This window comes from Geotrypetes seraphini, chromosome 3 (genome assembly GCF_902459505.1).
Source record: "Geotrypetes seraphini chromosome 3, aGeoSer1.1, whole genome shotgun sequence".
Taxonomy (NCBI): domain Eukaryota; kingdom Metazoa; phylum Chordata; class Amphibia; order Gymnophiona; family Dermophiidae; genus Geotrypetes; species Geotrypetes seraphini.
In genome coordinates, this window is record NC_047086.1 from 198,391,004 (window position 1) to 198,397,162 (window position 6,159).

The window sequence follows — 6,159 nt, forward strand, 5'->3', positions numbered from 1 at the left end:
TACATGAGATCTTTTAGCATACAATGAAAGCAGTGCACGCAAATAGATCTCATGCATATTCATTGGGGAAATCCTGAAACCCCGACTGGATTGTGGCCCTTGAGGAGGGACTTTGACACTCCTGATCTGGCTCATTAACAGTGGCGAGTGAAAAGGATTTAGGTCCCAATTCCTGCCCCATACTTTCACTGTCTCTGTCATTTGGAAGTCAGGTACCTGGGGACATATCTTAAAGACCAGAAATCATCTTCCAAATATGTCCAATTTTATTGTCAGCTTACATCTCTTTTATATCATTCTAAATGAATCAGTGTTGTCAGCATGTGTCAGCATGTGATGTAAACACAAACCATATATGGACACAGGTCACATGAAACTTAAAAGAAAATAACAAGCATTTTTACTAGCTAGAGACTGAAGTCCACAGAGGGTGCTGTGGTCAGCAGAGCTTATCTAAAGCTGATTGCAAATATGGCTTTATAAAAACAATTGAAGTCACTTCACAACAAGATAACACACATCTTATCAAACATCAGAGAAGGAAAAACAAACAGGGTCTGGTTTTCTTACAGCTTCAAAACATAACCTAAGGAAAATTACAAAGGTTCATGATACGTGTCCCTTCAATCCCCTCTTACGTCATGAAAATGACATCATAAATGCACAGCATGAGCTTGGAGGGAGAGATACTCTAGCTATGTCTCTCGAGGAGGGGTTTTAGGAGCTGTAATACGAATAACACAGTACATGAGCAGTCAAAGACAAGAGTGCAGATAATAATAGAGATTATAACAATAAAAAGGTCGTTTACCCAACCCTGCATTCAACTAAAGTGCTGATCCCAAGAATTAGATAAATCAGAGTTACATTTGAGCTCAGCAAAGAGGTCTGCTAATTTCTGAATGGCCATAGTAGGACCTATATTGTCAGAAATAAAAGTGCAACAGCATAAAGTACTGGGAAGAATTTCTCAGCTAGAATCATATCTAGGGCCATACGATTGTGAAAACCATCTGAGAAGTGGAGCCTAATTGATCAGCAATACCTTGCAAGGCGTCCCTAGAGTAGTTCACAAAGCGTTGCTGATTATAATAAATTTAACTAATCTGATCAACATTCTTATTAATAGTAGCAAAAGGGAATAAGGGACTCAAACCCAGCCTTAACCTGAGCTCAGGCCTTAAATTCATCTGGGACCCCTCTTGGGACCCCTATAGCATCTATGTATACATGCGATCAGATTTATATCGAGACAGAAAAGAGGAAAAACCATGTGAATAGGAAGGATGCCTTTCAGAAAAATATGCAGGAGCATGATAACCTTGGCTAAAGTGCACTGGCCTATCCACTGGCTGGGTAGCTTAACAGGGAGCCAAAAGTCTCCATAGAGCCAGTAAATATCACCTAGGAGGAGTGTGTGGCGCAGTGGTTGGAGCTACAGCCTCAGCACCCTGGGGTTGTGGGTTCAAACCCTGCGCTGCTCCTTGTGACCCTGGGCAAGTCACTCAGTCCTCCATAGCCCCAGGTACGTTAGCTAGATTGTGAACCCACCGGGACAGAGAGGGAAAATGCTTGAGTATCTGATTGTAAAACCGCTTAGATAACCTTGATAGGCGGTATATAAAATCCTAATAAACTTGAAATTTGAATTTGAAACCTAGGGTGAAAATCTGATGCTGCAACAATGGGGCATACCTATGAGCCAAGACAGAACAATAACCTGGGGGTAAATTACCTACAAAACTACCCTGTGTCAGATTAGAAACATGACATGTGTAATTACCTTATAGATGGTAACGGCAATATTAAGCTTTTGCTGTCTAGGCAGCAAAAGGTATTTAGAACACCACAGTGCACAAAGGGGAGAGGTAAAATTAGAGGAGGTAGGTAGATCCCGTAAGAAAAACTGATGGGTCGGATAGCTAGACTCACCCTTAAACCACATGTCCATAAAGTACATACCTTCATCAGTAGGTCTAGGGTTGTCAATAATAAGAGAAAGCTTAATAATTTGTGCAGGAACACTTTTCCTATAACAGTTTCTAACTTTATGAAGGGTCATACAAGTAAGCAGTGATTTACCATTTTTGGTCCACTTTTTTCAGAGTACTTTCTGGTTTATAAGCCTAGTCAGTATCAATATTCCACCCTACCGCTCCCCAGAATGCACACATATCCCCCCAATTTGAGTCAGTAACACATATATATATATATATATCTTTAGTTTTAGGAATCTCTGAGGACCAATGGCACAGCCTTGGGATATCAATTGATGAACAGTCCACAATGTCACAATACTCAAAGGAGAAGGTGGCAATTTGCACATTGCTGGAATTATACCAAAAGGTAGCATACTGTCTGTCTTTCTGAATTCCAATTGAAGGACAGCCTTTGCGAGGGAGTAGTCCAGCTTGACGTCATGTTCGCAAAGAGGTGCCGGGGGTGCTGTTTACAGCAGGAGTGTCATTTACAGATGGGTATGGGCAGAAAGTGTCGTGGACCCAAAACACATCATCCCTGTAGACCCAGTTAGAAATGATCCATACAGGAAGAAAAACTAGCAGCAGCATTGCCAGTAAGAGAATGATAAAGTTGGTAGAATGCTGCAATGAGATCATCATGTTGTTCCACTGAAGGAGGTGAAATCTGTGCAGGGAAGACTTGCTTCTGGGGTTTTAGGTTAACCCTCTTCAAGCGACTTGCGTGGATCCAAACAGGAAACTCTTCAGTGAGTGCAGCGGTCCTGGTCACAGCGATCACAGTAGTGGGAAGGCCAAAGGGGAAAGGAGAAGTGCAAGACACGTTTCTTTGAACAAGCCCTAATATTTCAATGAGCTTTTGGACATATTCCTCCTGTATCAAGGGAAGATCACTACTCTCAACTATTGAGGGTTTGTCTACCCATGGGGCGGGGAAAGGTCATCCCGTGAGAATCTCAAAGGGAGAGCAGCCAGATGTCTGTGCATACAGAAAAAGATACTTGAAAAGAGATGCTTGAAAAGCATTCCAAATATCATTCAGCAGCTGTACTCCAATGTGATCCAAATAAGAGATAGAAAACAAGAGAGAAACCATGTTGCCTGTACTGAATGTGGCAACATGTGACAATACCAATTCATTTACTTAGTATAGCTATGGCAAAAGAGAGACAATACTCAGTTACTTAAGGTTCTTAATTGAACAATCCAAAAAGATATGTTTTTGCGTGCTGCATATAACTATTATGGCACTTCAGAGAGACCATACTGATGTACTGAATGTATTCAGAAATGTATATTGAATGGATCATATGTAGGGAACACCATGAAATAAACGCTGTATAAAGTAAAACTTTTTCTTAAACATATAACCCTTAACTAAACTATATTCAGAATATAAAAGCTATAAGTAAAAGAACATTGCGCAGTTAGGCTAGTAAGAAGTGGAAAAAGAGCTCTAGAAATGGCCAATGTTATATATCCTGGGGTACCCACTAAACTAAAACAAGTAGACATGACACAGACAAAACATAAAGTTTTAAGCGTGAAGCTATTATTCCATCTGTCAAGTGTGCAGGGCTGAATTTAACTCTGCAAATAAACACATTGATATAAAAAACCAAAACTACAAATAATGTATAGCATAACCATCTCATATTTGGAAAAAGACATAAAGCTAATGTCTCTTTGGAGCGTCTCTATCTCTGCAGTGATAAAGAGGACCCTTGGAAAACATTAGAAATATCTGTGCCAAAACTGATCTGGGATGGCTATGTATATATCCGAACTTCTGCTAAGAAAAAGAAAAAACATTTTAAATTAACAACATCCTAATTTCAGCTAAAGCAATAGATAGGAATTGTGTTTTCCAATCTGTTTTCAAGTCACAAACGTGCCAGCTGTAATTATCGAGTTATATATATCTGTATCAAGGAGCAAAAGGTCAAGAATGAAAATATCACTAGCAAGAAGTTAAAATGTCGAGCGAGCACTACGATAACCAATACCATGATATTGGGCAATGAATAAGGCAGAGCTAGCAGCTGGTATCCAGGGTTTCCCCTCTTTGCACCAAAGTCCATCCAAAAGGGCGGCTTTGGGCACCTGCCAAACGCCAGGCATCAAGTTCAGAGGGGGGGGGGGGGTAACAAAGGACTGAAGCTGTGAAAAAAGAGAGGAAGAGAATCCTATTCACCCTTGAGACCCAGGAGCCCATTTAAAAGAAGGGCTTGGACATCGTGAAAAGTGTGAAGGATAATGGGGTGACCAAGGGTCAGAGGAGTAACCATCTCTACTACCATAGCACATGCAGCCAGGGAACTTGAGCAGGAGTGACTATAAAAAAAAAAAGGGGCAACAGAGCGTAACTTACCGCCATGTTCTCCCTTCATGGTGTTACAATGGTCCCAAACAAAGAGATAAAACATATGGGCATAAGCAGGAAGACCCAGACCTGAGCTAGAAACCAAAGCACATCTCAAATGTCCAACATTTCATGAGTCCATCTGATAAGAGCAGTCATTTCAGAAACCAGGGTCTGTCTCAGAATCTGGTCATAGAAGGAACAATCAGAGATCCATTGGCGGCAGTGACCAATCATATCAAGAAAAGTAAACATGTCTTTCTTGGTAGCTGGGCGGGGCAGACCCAGAACAGCAGCAATGCGGAAAGTGCAGATTTTCCTCTGACCATGAGACAGGACAAAACCCAGGTATTTCACTTCAGATTTACACCAGTGCAGTTTATTTCGTGACACCTTGTGACCACACACAGACAACCATTGTAAAAAGTGCAAACTATCAGCCTGACAGATCTCCTGAATTATGGAACACAAAAAGAGGTACAGAATGAGGACAGAACCATGAGGGGCAAAGCATGGCTGTAGAATAGCCCGAAGGACAATGGAGAACAAGGGAGTCAACATCAGGTATACTGTTGCTTAAAGGTGAAGGTAAAAAGGGGCTGAAAAGCCTCACCAACAGGGACTAAAAAAAAAACTTTCTTTAGGACAATGACAGAAAAAAAAAAATGGCTGCCGATGGAATGGAGGAGAGGAAGAAACATCAGGGACAAAGCGGGGGATGTCATCAGCTTTGACAACAAGAGCGATGGGCGTATTGTAAGAAGAGATGGTGGTTTTGATAATGCCGGAGGAAAGAAAAGTGACAAGCAGTGGAATCTCACCATACTGCTTGATAAAAACAAGAATGAGTAACTTCAAAGAAACACTATAGGGGGTACATGAAATACAACATTGTCAGTGAAAGCCCAAAACCGGGAAGTCTGGGGGGAGGGGCAAAAGCATTCATGCACGGACCCTGATAATGAAAGCAAAGAACAGCGTCTGGCAGTCAAAGTGCATTTGTACATTATATAATTCAAACTGTCAAAATAGAAAAAATGAGGCTTACAGTCAGAAAGAGAAAACCAGAATCGCATTCCTTAAGGTCAGTAACTAGATAGCCAAATAAGCACAGAGAAAATTCACAACCGGCTAATCTTCTAAAAACAAAACAAAACAAAATTTTGCCAGCACAGAACACAAAGGAAGCAGCCGTAGAAGAAACGCACAGAATAAATCAGGATCAAACTATTGTATATTCAAAAGAGAGACAAGAAACAATTCTTATGTACAAACTACAAGGGAAAGATCTTAGACTGATTCAAACAGCGCTTGCAATTCATTCCACATAACAACATGTCCTACCTCAGTGTTAAACATATAAACAGTGCAAACATATACGGGAAAGGATTGGTGACACAGAGAGATGTGAGCTGAAGGAAGAATGTCATACACACACAGCTGTACAAGGAGGGGGAGAATCCTAAGTGCCATTATGACTCATTACAAAAACAATATAACAATGCAAAAATATTCGCTTATCTTACCTTATAAGCGAGGTACAGTAATAAGAGACAATAAAATCTTATCTCTATAAAATTTTTAACCTCACAAATAACAGAGTAGGCAGGGGGGTTCTATAAATAATTTCATTCTTCCCGAAAGAATGGCAGCTGCTTATATTCACAAGGGGCGCTTATCGAAAGTACCCCGAGATTTTTCCCCAAAAACTCTGTAATAGAACCCAAAGCTTGAACTTAAAATAAAGGGTGGGTACAGGTCACCAATATGAGTGAGTATTAAAGAACAGAAAAAATTCAGAAATACTCACAAAATATT